General features: G+C 35.2%; 1 long non-coding RNA gene across 1 annotated transcript in view; it reads left to right on the top strand.

The window, feature by feature from the left end:
* LOC138858253 (uncharacterized) overlaps positions 1–13359 on the top strand; it is a 497314-nt gene extending 483955 nt beyond the window's left edge. Inside the window, exons 3-4 of the long non-coding RNA XR_011397439.1 lie at positions 10164–10217; positions 13306–13359. This is a non-coding gene — a long non-coding RNA (uncharacterized lncRNA). The remainder of the gene's footprint in view (positions 1–10163; positions 10218–13305) is intronic.
* Positions 13360–16132: the final 2773 nt, after the last annotated feature.

Here is a 16132-nt window from a genome sequence, read left to right as displayed (position 1 = left end):
AATTAACTGATGGGTAGGTACAAAACATTCTAGGTAAAATAACAGGTAGGAAATAAACATTGTACTAAGCGTAGCTCAAAAGCATAACATAGGTAAAAAAACTTCGATAATGCACCTTTTATATTTAACGGAAAAATAATATTTTTAATACCCATAAAATAAATAAATACAATATATTTATTAATAATAATTTTAAAATCCTAATTAACTGATGGGTAGGTACTAAACCAAACCTTGGTAGGAAGTAAACATAGTTCGCAGGGGAGGTAGAAAATATAACCTAGGTAAAAAAGAACGTCTACAATGCAACTTTTGTAATTAACGCCTTAACATTTCGTCGAAAATTCCTTGATGATTCCAAGAAGGGCAAAAGAGTTTGCAGATGTGAAGTCGGGCTCTAAAACATTCAATAAATAGGGCCCAACACATCGGATCCCTTCAGTTTACGCGAGCAGCTAGGAATATAGAACTGAAGAGCAGGAACGCAACACTGCGGAACATTTAAATAGGAGAACCAATCCGGAATATAGAGCAGCGGAGCAGGAGCGCAACACAATGGAACGTTCTGTGTCAGAATGCAATATTAAGGGAAGAAGAGAGGCAACAAGATGCTGCATTGAGGAGAAGTCGTCGAGAAGATCCAATAAGAAGGCGTCGTAGGCAAATTTTAAATTCTTCTCAAAGAAGAGTGAACCGCCAGCAAATCAGGCAACAACTAGCAAACGAGCAGGAATCAACGTTGGAAAGAGTACAATTGCATAGATCTGATCTCGCAAATCGTCAGTAAGAAAGCGGGAGGCAATCCAGGAGGAATATAAGAAGACGTTGTGAACTTTCTCCTGATGCACAGCTAGAAGAACAAGAACGTCAACGTCGAGTTGTCAATATCTTTGATATGTATACATTGTTGTCAAGAAAAGACCCACTGAAATATGCGTGTGTTGCGGTGGCACTTGGTTCCCTCATCAAGTGAAAAACCTAGAAAAATGTCAAGCTTCAACAAAATTTGCGCGCTCAGAAGATGCTAGAAAAGTGTTTTATCTGTCATCAAAATTTCCGTCGAACCAAAAATACATCTTTTGCAACACATGCTATCGTATTATTAGGAAGTGCAAGATACCAAATATCTGACTGATATCACCGAGGATCCCATTTATGCCCATTATCTCCTTAGAATATGAGCGACAATGTGCTATTCGTACAGCAGTGGTGAATATCCCAATTTCTGTTGTAGAGACAGTCGTAACAATGCTTCCACGAAGATTTGATAACAGCCATATTATTCAAGTGCACTTGAAACGTCGATTGGAATATGAAGAAAACTTTATGACGGAACAATGCGTCCAGCAAAAATATTGGAGGCACTAAAATGGGATGGACTTACAGGAATTCATTCAGTATCAAAATCACAGAGATAGTCGAGCTTGCCCAAGAGACCTACATGGAAAACAAGTATGTCGATTCAATATGCCATATCCGCCGATGCCACGGACAGAAATACTTTTCCCTTTGGAGAATGAGGATAGTATTGACAACACAAAGTTCGAATCCAAAAAATACAGGAACTATGAACTCTAACGGATCTCTAATAGAAAGTAATAACACGGTTGAACTGCTTCGAAAATTTTTTGGCGGATGAGCGGATCAATACTGATTATGAAGGATACAAGCTTGCTTTTCGCTCATTTGTAAAAAAGCCACAAATTTTCCTAAAAAGAAAATTTTTAGACAGTTATTAGCCTATAATAATAATATCCTTAAATTCCATAGAGCAAATATGGATATTCAATTCATTCGCATACGCTTGCTGCAGCTATATCAATAATTATAGGTATAAATACTGCATCTATCAGAAGCCAGTAATAGGGAAATATTTATAAATACACCACATCCTAACAACCGGGTAAGGATGATAAAGCCTCGACTTGAATTGAATGCTTTACAGGAGGACTCTACGGGCATATATGTGCCGAGTAAGCTGGAGCACTACTCTCAAAGGCCCGATCAATTGGAAGAACTATGTTTAGCAGATTTTGCAGCATGGTTCAGATTTGGCAAAACAAGCAGAAATACTTTGAGCAGAAATATTTCTTAAAATAACGAAGAGTACAACGAAGTAGAGAACGAGGATGACACGACAGCTGCACTTCCAATGACATTAAAGGATGGATCAGGATTTCTAAGGAAAAGGAAGCAAGCCCTTATTCTGCGTTGGAAATATTTTAGCGTTGAAAGTTCAAGAGCCGATTTCTTCAGAGAAATCGCCATGATGTTTCGCCCATGGAGAAATGAGGAAACAGACTTATTAAGTAATGACGTCGAAATTATTTGCAATGCACACAAGCAGCAAATTGAGTTATTTACTGCTCAAATATGACAAATTTTCATCGACCGAACTAGAACAGATTTTGGAAAACCTTCATTTCACAGTGGAAGAAACAGCTGGTGATCGAGCTGCCTCACAACTTTTAGATCCCGAATTTAGAGCTCTATCTGTTCCAGAGCAAACAGGAGACATTAATGTTTTTCAAGAGCACAACAATACAGAGGAAGAGGAAGAGGCAGTTCGATTAATTAAACTCCCACCTCTAATATTAGAAGAGGAAATGTATCGAATATGTCGGAGGCGGTGCTGGAGTCAGTTTATAACAACTATATATCAGTCGTTGACATTGCGAGCTAATAGTGTACCAGGAACCAACCCCGAAACAGCCAAAGTGTTACTCTGCGCACTCACTAGCAAAGCAACATTTGGAATTGGAGGTCTAACCCTTCATTCGGTTTTTTCACTCCCCGTCAACCACTCTTTCGGCGATCTGCCACTAAATAGTGACACATTAAACACTATTCATGCCAATCTCATAGATATTAGGCTTATTATAATTGACGAAATTTCAATGGTTGGAGCAACGATTTTAGCATATTTAGATTGCAGGCTAAAGCAAATTTTCAGGAGCACCGCTTACTTTGGAGGTATACTAATTATCGTATTTGGTGACTTAAAGCAGCTGCCGCCAGTAGGATATCGATGGATATTTGCGCCGAATAGGAATGATCATTACAGTACAATTACAGGAACGCTTTGGGATCAATTTCGGTAATTTGAGCTCACTAAAATAATGCGCCAGCGTGAAGATGTGCATTTGCCATCGCTTTAAATAACATGTCAGAGGGAATCATGACACACGCTGATATCCAATTAATCAAAACCAGGGTAAAGATCTCTAATGAGATACCGAACGAAGCCATCTATCTATTTTATTCAAATGGTGGAGTAAATGATTTCAATGTAACTAAACTGGCGAACATGATGACCGAGGAGTTCATTTTGACTGCGAATGATACAATTAAGTCAAGTTTCTTAAGTGAACGTAGCAGGACAAACATTTTAGAAGCTGTGAAGTCTTTTAAGCCATCGGAAACACAAGGACTGCTTTATACATTGCATCTCAAGACTTCGATCAAATATATGGTGACAGTTAACATAAGCATAAGTGATGTTCTCGTCAATGGTGCTATCGGGGAACTAATGCAGGTTGATTTCGAATCGCATAGATCTGAAAGTTTTCGCAGAATCATGAGTTGGAAGCTTTGCACGTTCCAAGCAGCCTCACAGTGGCAATGCAGATTGGACACCAATCATGAGCGTGTTCCGATCATTCCAATACAAGAGAAATGAGAAAGTAATCATAGAATGCAGACAGTTTCCAGTCATTCCAGCTGAAGCCATCACGATACATAAAAGTCAAGGTAAAACATACACACAAGTTGCTGCTCATCTAGAGGGTAGAGTAAGCAGATCAGCTTTATATATAGGATGTAGCAGAGCCACAAGTGCCAATGGATTATATATAATCGGGACATTTTCTCCCCCGAACCCATTTGGACCGCAGGATCCAATTAAAACTCAACTTAATAGATTGAAGACAGAAGGAGCATTGACGACATGCTACAGATTTTTAACTGAAAAATCGCAACAACGCCTAGATATTTATTATCAAAATGTAAGGAGCCTAAAAAAGCATATTGAAGATATCAGATCAGACAAGCTGATTTGTTCTACTGATATTCTGTGATTTGCCGAGACATGGGCCTTACCTCAAGAAGAATTCCCAGATATAGATATATGTTATATTCAATATTATTAAATTTAATTTTGTATTATAATATAAAGTGTAAGTCGTAGATGTTATTAGTGTAATTTATAAATCATATAAAAAAGTGTTATAGAATAATAAATATTATTATATGTTATATATGATCGTTTATAGCAAAGAACTTGGCTAGAAAGAACTGGCAAAATGCTTTCCGTTGGATGCAAACCGTTGGCAAGTTACGCTTTCAAATGTAGTCATACATATAGTAGTTACTAAAAGAAATGCACCTGTGAACGGTATTATAGCGCAGCCAAAAATAACGTTTTCTCCTGTTTCAGATAAAATTAGATTATTGGGATGCCCAACTTGAATAAAAAGTGCAAATTGCCTGTGTGATTTGTAATAAGTAAAAAAAAAGGAAAGTATTTTACATATCATAAAACATTTATAATTTATTCCAATATTATTAAATTTATTTTTATTTTTTTTTTAAGTTTATTTTTAATTTATATTTTATTTTAGTTTCGAAAAGTCGAACGGTGTCAGGTGATGCAATATTAGTCATAAGCGGAAATGCCCCAATTCATCTTCTGGCATACGAAAGGAAAAAGCTGTGGGAGCTAAAGAAAATGTCTGAATACAACAACAGCGCATTAGACCAAATAAAGATAGACACGATCTCAGCATGGCTACGAAGATGGGAGAATGAGAGTCGCAGCAGATGGACGGCCAGACTTATAAAAGACCTAATCTTATGGACAAGTCGTAAATTCGGAGCAGTCGACTTCTACATAACGCAGCTACTATCTGGTCATGGATACTTTAAAAAGTATCTCTACAGAATGGGAAAAGTCGAAGAAGTCGGGCTGTAATTACTGCTGCAATGTCGTCCGCGTAGCCAATTATTTACGATTCGTCTGGCATTTCGAGTTTTAGTATGCCGTCGTAGTTGATGTTCCAAAAGTCTGGGTCTAAAATAGATCCTTGTGCAGCTCCTGACGTAACCGGTATCTCTCTAGTTTGGTACATCAGATACCTATTGCTGAGGTAGCTCCGCACCACAGCTCTGAGGTAGTTGGGGATTTAAAGCTTTTTTCAAGAGCGTCGATCATGTCCGTCCATCTAGAGCTGTTGAAAGCGTTTCGGACGTCTAGAGTCGCCAGCAAAACTATTCTTTTGTATTTATGGCATCTACGCTGTGCGGCTTCTACGATCAATGATGCATCTTATAGCTCCTAAAGTTGACTTGCCGGGTCTAAAGCCATGTTGTCTAGGGAAGAGTCCTCCGGCTTCACTGATGGCCGCTTCGAGTCTGGGTTTAAGTAGAGTTTCATAAAGTTTTCCCGCTGTGTCAAGCATACATAGTGGACGGTATGCTGATGGTAAGATGAGATCACCTTTTCCCTTACTGATTAGCACAAGCCGTTGTTTTGTCCAAGGTTCAGGGAATATTCCGGCTTCGAGGCAGGCGTTGTATATATTCAGAAGTAATGCCGGTCGCTCTGCGGCGTTTTTTTTAAGGATTTCTGCTGGAATCCCGTCCGGGCCGGGTGATTTATTAGTTTTGAGCTTGCCAGTGGCCAGTTGCAGCTCTTCGAGGGTGAACTGAGGGATTTGCAGAAGTCTTGTTGTCTGTTCTGGATCACTTATCCTGTTTTCGTGTGTGGTGAAGAGTGCGCTTATGATATGATCCATTTTGGCAGCGGTTAAGTCAGGTGGTTTTGCTCGAACTCCGAGTTTCTTCATTACTATTTTGAACCCGAGTCCCCAGGGGTTTTTGTTAACGTCCTCGCGTAGTTCCTTCCATTTTCTCTTTTTGCTATCATCGATAGCGTGCTTCAGCTCCTTTTTCGCCGCTTGATATTGCTCGGCTTCTTGAGATGCGGCTCCTCTTCGCCTGGATCTCGTATACGATCTACTAAGGCGAAGGCATGTGCGTCTGAGTTGGGGAATATCTTCTGTCCACCAGTTAACTGCCGCTTTATGTTTGATGTGGGAAGCCTTGGGCATCGATTTGTGACATGCTCTTGTTATATTAAGCATTGTGTGCTCGACAACTTTTCTTGCATTCTTAGGGGAGCTGCTAGATGGGTTATGGGCGTCTATTGCGGAGATTAATTTCGAAGTGTTTAGTTTCGAGACGTTTAATTTTCGGGCTCCAGTATTTTTTCTGTACTGGTGGGCGTTTGTTTCGGTGTCCACCTCAAAAGAGATGTACTGGTGATCGCTGCCAGCGTAATCTTCAAGGACTCTCCATTTCTTTATTAATCCAGCCATGCATTCTGTTGATAGGGTGATGTCTGGTGTGGGTTCCTAGCAACCCGGTCTTCTAAACGTGGTTGCATTTCCCGTATTAAGCACTGTTAGAACAAGCCGCGCAGTCGTTTCTAGAATGCGCTTTCCTTTCGATTCCGTGTTTGGCATACCCCACTCTGCGGCCTTCGAATTCAGGTCTCCGGCGATAATTAATTGACCTGGCTATATCCTCTATATTGTCGAGCTTCTCTTGAAATTCTTGTGGCTGTATCCTCTATATTGTCGAGCTTTTCTTGAAATTCTTGTATGCTGTCGCTTGGCGTCAGGTAGCAGCTAATTACTGTGAAAAGGTCGCAACTGGACCAGACGAAACCGTTGGCTGTTCCCTTTACCTGTGATGGTGATTTTACTTCCTGAGGGTAGCAATATAGCTGCGGTTGAGCTGCTATCTTCTAACCAGGTCCCACTCTCCTTCTTTTTATATTGCTCGCTTATGATAATTAAGTCGTAACCGCTCTCCGTCACCATTAGCGAGAGTAAAGCATCAGCAGCCTTGCATTTATGCATATTGGCCTGTAGAATATTCATTTATTCTGATGATTCCTACATACCGTACATTTTGCGGAGCCCGTGATATGGTCGTCTTTTTCGTGTTTAGCCTCTTCGCAGAGGCAGCATTTAATAATAACCCACTCTTCAAACTTAGACTTCACACAAGATATGTATAACGAAGCATTAATAATGACTGAATATTTATAGTATATATTATCATCTCAAGTTCATCACTTAGTCATTATGGTATTTCATCTCCTAATCGCCCAGCTACAGACTCAGTGAATAGTGATTTGCAGGGAGAGGAACAATTTAATAATCGTGGGAACATGTGCCATCGAATTATGGGACCGGTAAAACATATTTGATATTTTTCATTCTTGTTAAACTACGACCAAAACAAAAAGTTGTATTAGCAGTTGCATTATCAGGCATAGCTAATACTTTGTTGGATAGTGAGCGGACAGCCTCTGCTTTCAAGCTACCTTTAGATATTCATAACAATCCAAATACAATATGTAGCATCAATAAAAGAAGAGGAATGGCGGCAGTGTTACGGAAGGTTTCGATAATTTTTTGGGTTGAGTGTACTTTTGTTAGTAAGCATTCACTCGATGCATTAAAGAGGACTATGCAGGATTTCAAGAATAGTGACAGGCTTTTCGGTGGTTCTATTTGACTACCTCTCAATCCATTTTACTTTAAATACTAAATAACTATCAAAATAACGACTGGCTTAGTAATCGCGCAATTTTGGTAGCGAAAAATGTTGATGTTGATCCGATTAACTACCAGATAAAATATATGTATTTTGCTACTGCTACTCTAGAAAAAAAAGAAGCAGTGAATTTCCCAATCGAATTTTTAAATTCTTATCGGGAATGCCACCACACCATCTTCGATTGAAAATTGGATCACCGATTATTCTACAGTCGAATTTAAATTCTCCTAAACAGTGCAACGATTCACGTTTGGTGATTAAAAAAATCTTTGAAAACGTTCTTAATTCATCTGTTTTGACAGGAAAGTTTAAAGGAGAAATCGTTTTGTTACCACGAATTCCGATGATATCATCCGATTCTAGCATACCGTTTAAAAGACCACATTTTCCCATTTGTTTAGCTTTCGCGATGATTATAAACAAACCTCAAAGCCAAAAAATGTCCATTTGCGGTTTAGGCTTGGAAAATCCATATTTCTCTTATGGGCAATGGGGACTGTTCACGAGTAGGAAGACCGTCAAGTTTATTTGTATTAACAAAGGACCGATTGACCAAAAATATCGTACATCGAGTGGCACTTCATTAAGCAGCAACAACTAAAATATTTAGAGTATATATAGATCATATACCTATATCACACATCTAAAAGTATCTTCAAGGTTTTGATCCTTGAAAGCTGTGAGAGTATAAATATTGGTTGTACACTTATTGAGCCTTTCTGCTTCTTTTTTCTGCTTAATATAAAGTTTTCACATCTGAAGGCATTTCTCCGGCTTTGATCCTTGTAAGTTGTAAGTTGCTGAAGTATAAAATGTTCGGTTATACCCGAACTTAGTCCTACCTGACTTGCTTAAACATACATATTTTATTAGGTTTTAGAAAATATCACTAGGGGCAACAATATTGTTGTATTATTCTAAACTGATATGAATAACCACTTAGATGTTTTATTTCAGTTTCAATTTGGCCCAAATAATACCGGAGACAATTCGACGACCAACCAGAAAAAGAAAGTTAAAACTTAAAATAATTTCGAAGTAGTTTTTTAGGTACATATTATTAAGATTTTTATTTATGTATATTCTTTAACAATTTTAAAATAGTTTTTTTGTAAACGATAACTTGAGGAAAATTTCAGATTTTTTATAAAACTGGTAATACAGAGAGGTTGTACTTCAAATGGGGTTACTCAGACCATCGCTAAGTCCGAAACATATAGTTATCTAAACATTTAAAATAATATAATTTAGCCACACATAAATTGTTGTATTGCACAATCTTACCAATTGTTGGTGGAAAAGAAAAATAAAAATGTATATTAGCCACCTACTTAATTCTTATTGTCTCCTATATTTCATTAAATTCTCTTTATCGTAAAAAACGTAATCTAAATCACAAAAAATTTTCCTTAACTCTTCTTTGATAAGAAAAATGGAAGGAATTCAACTTTCTTCGCTACTGAGTCAACGTATCAACCTGTTTCTTAACATAACTTCTATTACAGAATTTCAAAGAAGTTTTGTCAACTGCGTTTAAAAAATAATTGGTTTTAGTATTTTAAAGCAAAACTTTTTTATTGTCTAAAAATGCTTCGTCCATCTGTTCCATGTCACGTAATACCTCTCTGTATGTACATGCATAGAAGTTAGTACAGTTAGCATAGCTAACAAACTAAATAACAACTTCAATCTGAAATTGAATTAAAAATTGGCGATAAAATCAGTGTTGATCAAAAAATTTTATTTCAATAATTGCAAAAATAACCACAACATATTTGCTATCAGCTTTGCTCAATTAAAGTTTATTTTTAAAAATTGCAATAACAGAGCAACACATTTCTTCGCCCCACTGTAGGCCGTTTCTAGATCACACTGAGGTTCGCTCCAAATTATTGCTTACGTCATCATCATTGATTATTTATACTTTATAGGAACCACGTTCAAAATTAGACCGTGGGTGTGGCACCGCCTACTTTTTGGTGAAAACCCATATATTGGGATCTGCTTAACCGATTTCAACAAAATTCGGTACATAATATTCCTCTCATATTTTTATAATATAGTACGAAAATGGACGAAATCAGATTAAAACCACGCCTATTTCCTATATAACAGCATCTTAAATTCCATCTGATGTTTCCACTTTCCAGTATGCAACAATGATTATATCGGCGTAAAACTTTGCATGAATAATAGGTTTAAAGTATGCCACCTTGTGACCAAAAATTGTCCACATCGAACCAAAATTGTTCAAGCCCCTACGTACTGAATATGTGGACCCTTCTGCCTATAGTTGATTTTTAACCGAAAATATCGGTCAACATAGAACAAGGCGGCAAGATTCACAAAGAAAACTAAAACGAGTATACCATTTGACTTTACGAGAGTATAAAATGTTCGGCTATATCCGAACTTAGCCCTTCCTTACTTGTTTAATCATACATACAATATTTAATTTCAAAAACTATCGCTTGATGCACAATATTGTTATAATTTTCTAAGCTAATAAGAATAATCACTTACATTTTTTTTTTCAGTTTCAGTTTGGTCCAAATAACACCGGAGACAATTCGACGACCAACCAGAAAAATGTAAGTAAAAACGTTAAATACCTTCGTTGTAGATTTTTGGTAGATATTATTGAGATATTTATTCATGTATATTTTTTTACAATTTTAAAATTGTTTTTTGTAAGCGATAACCTCATAAAATATTCAGATTCTTAATTAAGTTGGTATTACAGGGAGGTTGTACTTAAGATGGACGTACTCATACCGTTATTTGAACATTTAAAATACTATAATTAAGCCGTACATTAATACACAAAACTGTTGTTGGGCACAAAATTATCTTATCAATTGTTGGTGGAAATGTATATTAGCCAGCTACTTAGTTCTTATTGTCCCCTATATTTCATTAAATTCTTTGTAATCAAAATTATATACGTATATTACTAATAAGATCAAAATTTTCACTCAGTCTGAAATTTCCGTCATCATTCGAAAGATCTTTATCGCTTATTATCTACATCGCTCAAAATTCTCTTTAACTCTTCTTTGATAAGATATATTGTTTTCAAAAAACTCGATGCATTAAAGAGGACTATGCAGGATTTCAAAAATAGTGACAGGCTTTTCGGTGGTTCTATTTGACTACTACTCAATCCATTTTACTTTAAATATCCGATGATCCGAAATTGATCCGATTAACTACCAGATACAATATATGTATATTGCTACTGCTACTCTAGAAAAAAAAGAAGCAGTGAATTTCCCAATCGAATTTTTGAATTCTTATCGGGAATGCCACCACACCATCTTCGATCGAAAATTGGATAACCGATTATTCTACAGTCGAATTTAAATTCTCCTAAACAGTGCAACGATTCACGTTTGGTGATTAAAAAAATCTTTTAAAACGTTCTTAAGGCATCTGTTTTGACAGGAAAGTTTAAAAGAGAAATCGTTTTGTTACCACGAATTCCGATGATATCATCCGATTCTAGCATACCGTTTAAAAGACCACATTTTCCCATTTGTTTAGCTTTCGCGATGATTATAAACAAACCTCAAAGCCAAAAAATGTCCATTTGCGGTTTAGGCTTGGAAAATCCATATTTCTCTTATGGGCAATGGGGACTGTTCACGAGTAGGAAGACCGTCAAGTTTATTTGTATTGACAAAGGACCGATTGACCAAAAATATCGTACATCGAGTGGCACTTCATTAAGCAGCAACAACTAAAATATTTAGAGTATATATAGATCATATACCTATATCACACATCTAAAAGTATCTTCAAGGTTTTGATCCTTGAAAGCTGTGAGAGTATAAATATTGGTTGTACACTTATTGAGCCTTTCTGCTTCTTTTTTCTGCTTAATATAAAGTTTTCACATCTGAAGGCATTTCTCCGGCTTTGATCCTTGTAAGTTGTAAGTTGCTGAAGTATAAAATGTTCGGTTATACCCGAACTTAGTCCTACCTGACTTGCTTAAACATACATATTTTATTAGGTTTCAGAAAATATCACTAGGTGCAACAATATTGTTGTATTATTCTAAACTGATATGAATAACCACTTAGATGTTTTATTTCAGTTTCAATTTGGCCCAAATAATACCGGAGACAATTCGACGACCAACCAGAAAAAGAAAGTTAAAACTTAAAATAATTTCGAAGTAGTTTTTTAGGTACATATTATTAAGATTTTTATTTATGTATATTCTTTAACAATTTTAAAATAGTTTTTTTGTAAACGATAACTTGAGGAAAATTTCAGATTTTTTATAAAACTGGTAATACAGAGAGGTTGTACTTCAAATGGGGTTACTCAGACCATCGCTAAGTCCGAAACATATAGTTATCTAAACATTTAAAATAATATAATTTAGCCACACATAAATTGTTGTATTGCACAATCTTACCAATTGTTGGTGGAAAAGAAAAATAAAAATGTATATTAGCCACCTACTTAATTCTTATTGTCTCCTATATTTCATTAAATTCTCTTTATCGTAAAAAACGTAATCTAAATCACAAAAAATTTTCCTTAACTCTTCTTTGATAAGAAAAATGGAAGGAATTCAACTTTCTTCGCTACTGAGTCAACGTATCAACCTGTTTCTTAACATAACTTCTATTACAGAATTTCAAAGAAGTTTTGTCAACTGCGTTTAAAAAATAATTGGTTTTAGTATTTTAAAGCAAAACTTTTTTATTGTCTAAAAATGCTTCGTCCATCTGTTCCATGTCACGTAATACCTCTCTGTATGTACATGCATAGAAGTTAGTACAGTTAGCATAGCTAACAAACTAAATAACAACTTCAATCTGAAATTGAATTAAAAATTGGCGATAAAATCAGTGTTGATCAAAAAATTTTATTTCAATAATTGCAAAAATAACCACAACATATTTGCTATCAGCTTTGCTCAATTAAAGTTTATTTTTAAAAATTGCAATAACAGAGCAACACATTTCTTCGCCCCACTGTAGGCCGTTTCTAGATCACACTGAGGTTCGCTCCAAATTATTGCTTACGTCATCATCATTGATTATTTATACTTTATAGGAACCACGTTCAAAATTAGACCGTGGGTGTGGCACCGCCTACTTTTTGGTGAAAACCCATATATTGGGATCTGCTTAACCGATTTCAACAAAATTCGGTACATAATATTCCTCTCATATTTTTATAATATAGTACGAAAATGGACGAAATCAGATTAAAACCACGCCTATTTCCTATATAACAGCATCTTAAATTCCATCTGATGTTTCCACTTTCCAGTATGCAACAATGATTATATCGGCGTAAAACTTTGCATGAATAATAGGTTTAAAGTATGCCACCTTGTGACCAAAAATTGTCCACATCGAACCAAAATTGTTCAAGCCCCTACGTACTGAATATGTGGACCCTTCTGCCTATAGTTGATTTTTAACCGAAAATATCGGTCAACATAGAACAAGGCGGCAAGATTCACAAAGAAAACTAAAACGAGTATACCATTTGACTTTACGAGAGTATAAAATGTTCGGCTATATCCGAACTTAGCCCTTCCTTACTTGTTTAATCATACATACAATATTTAATTTCAAAAACTATCGCTTGATGCACAATATTGCTATAATTTTCTAAGCTAATAAGAATAATCACTTACATTTTTTTTTTCAGTTTCAGTTTGGTCCAAATAACACCGGAGACAATTCGACGACCAACCAGAAAAATGTAAGTAAAAACGTTAAATACCTTCGTTGTAGATTTTTGGTAGATATTATTGAGATATTTATTCATGTATATTTTTTTACAATTTTAAAATTGTTTTTTGTAAGCGATAACCTCATAAAATATTCAGATTCTTAATTAAGTTGGTATTACAGGGAGGTTGTACTTAAGATGGACGTACTCATACCGTTATTTGAACATTTAAAATACTATAATTAAGCCGTACATTAATACACAAAACTGTTGTTGGGCACAAAATTATCTTATCAATTGTTGGTGGAAATGTATATTAGCCAGCTACTTAGTTCTTATTGTCCCCTATATTTCATTAAATTCTTTGTAATCAAAATTATATACGTATATTACTAATAAGATCAAAATTTTCACTCAGTCTGAAATTTCCGTCATCATTCGAAAGATCTTTATCGCTTATTATCTACATCGCTCAAAATTCTCTTTAACTCTTCTTTGATAAGATATATTGTTTTCAAAAAACTCGATGCATTAAAGAGGACTATGCAGGATTTCAAAAATAGTGACAGGCTTTTCGGTGGTTCTATTTGACTACTACTCAATCCATTTTACTTTAAATATCCGATGATCCGAAATTGATCCGATTAACTACCAGATACAATATATGTATATTGCTACTGCTACTCTAGAAAAAAAAGAAGCAGTGAATTTCCCAATCGAATTTTTAAATTCTTATCGGGAATGCCACCACACCATCTTCGATCGAAAATTGGATAACCGATTATTCTACAGTCGAATTTAAATTCTCCTAAACAGTGCAACGATTCACGTTTGGTGATTAAAAAAATCTTTTAAAACGTTCTTAAGGCATCTGTTTTGACAGGAAAGTTTAAAAGAGAAATCGTTTTGTTACCACGAATTCCGATGATATCATCCGATTCTAGCATACCGTTTAAAAGACCACAATTTCCCATTTGTTTAGCTTTCGCGATGATTATAAACAAACCTCGAAGCCAAAAAATGTCCATTTGCGGTTTAGGCTTGGAAAATCCATATTTCTCTTATGGGCAATGGGGACTGTTCACGAGTAGGAAGACCGTCAAGTTTATTTGTATTAACAAAGGACCGATTGACCAAAAATATCGTACATCGAGTGGCGCTTCATTAAGCAGCAACAACTAAAATATTTAGAGTATATATAGATCATATACCTATATCACACATCTAAAAGTATCTTCAAGGTTTTGATCCTTGCAAGTTGTGAGAGTATAAATATTGGTTGTACACTTATTTAGCCTTTCTGCTTCTTTTTTCTGCTTAATATAAAGTTTTCACATCTGAAGGCATTTCTCCGGCTTTGATCCTTGTAAGTTGTAAGTTGCTGAAGCATAAAATGTTCGGTTATACCCGAACTTAGTCCTACCTGACTTGCTTAAACATACATATTTTATTAGGTTTCAGAAAATATCACTAGGTGCAACAATATTGTTGTATTATTCTAAACTGATATGAATAACCACTTAGATGTTTTATTTCAGTTTCAATTTGGCCCAAATAATACCGGAGACAATTCGACGACCAACCAGAAAAAGAAAGTTAAAACTTAAAATAATTTCGAAGTAGTTTTTTAGGTACATATTATTAAGATTTTTATTTATGTATATTCTTTAACAATTTTAAAATAGTTTTTTTGTAAACGATAACTTGAGGAAAATTTCAGATTTTTTATAAAACTGGTAATACAGAGAGGTTGTACTTCAAATGGGGTTACTCAGACCATCGCTAAGTCCGAAACATATAGTTATCTAAACATTTAAAATAATATAATTTAGCCACACATAAATTGTTGTATTGCACAATCTTACCAATTGTTGGTGGAAAAGAAAAATAAAAATGTATATTAGCCACCTACTTAATTCTTATTGTCTCCTATATTTCATTAAATTCTCTTTATCGTAAAAAACGTAATCTAAATCACAAAAAATTTTCCTTAACTCTTCTTTGATAAGAAAAATGGAAGGAATTCAACTTTCTTCGCTACTGAGTCAACGTATCAACCTGTTCTTAACATAACTTCTATTACAGAATTTCAAAGAAGTTTTGTCAACTGCGTTTAAAAAATAATTGGTTTTAGTATTTTAAAGCAAAACTTTTTTATTGTCTAAAAACGCTTCGTCCATCTGTTCCATGTCACGTAATACCTCTCTGTATGTACATGCATAGAAGTTAGTACAGTTAGCATAGCTAACAAACTAAATAACAACTTCAATCTGAAATTTAATTAAAAATTGGCGATAAAATCAGTGTTGATCAAAAAATTTTATTTCAATAATTGCAAAAATAACCACAACATATTTGCTATCAGCTTTGCTCAATTAAAGTTTATTTTTAAAAATTGCAATAACAGAGCAACACATTTCTTCGCCCCACTGTAGGCCGTTTCTAGATCACACTGAGGTTCGCTCCAAATTATTGCTTACGTCATCATCATTGATTATTTATACTTTATAGGAACCACGTTCAAAATTAGACTGTGGGTGTGGCACCGCCTATTTTTTGGTGAAATCCCATATATTGGGATCTGCTTAACCGATTTCAACAAAATTCGGTACATAACATTCCTCTCATATTTTTATAATATAGTACGAAAATGGACGAAATCAGATTAAAACCACGCCTATTTTCTACATAACAGCATCTTAAATTCCATCTGATGTTTTCACTTTCCAGTATGCAACAATGATTATATCGGCGTAAAACTTTGCATGAATAATAGATTTAAAGTATGCCACCTTGTGACCAA

The sequence above is a fragment of the Bactrocera oleae genome, chromosome Y (assembly GCF_042242935.1).
Source record: "Bactrocera oleae isolate idBacOlea1 chromosome Y, idBacOlea1, whole genome shotgun sequence".
Classification (NCBI taxonomy): domain Eukaryota; kingdom Metazoa; phylum Arthropoda; class Insecta; order Diptera; family Tephritidae; genus Bactrocera; species Bactrocera oleae.
This window is presented reverse-complemented; position numbering and strand designations above follow the sequence as displayed.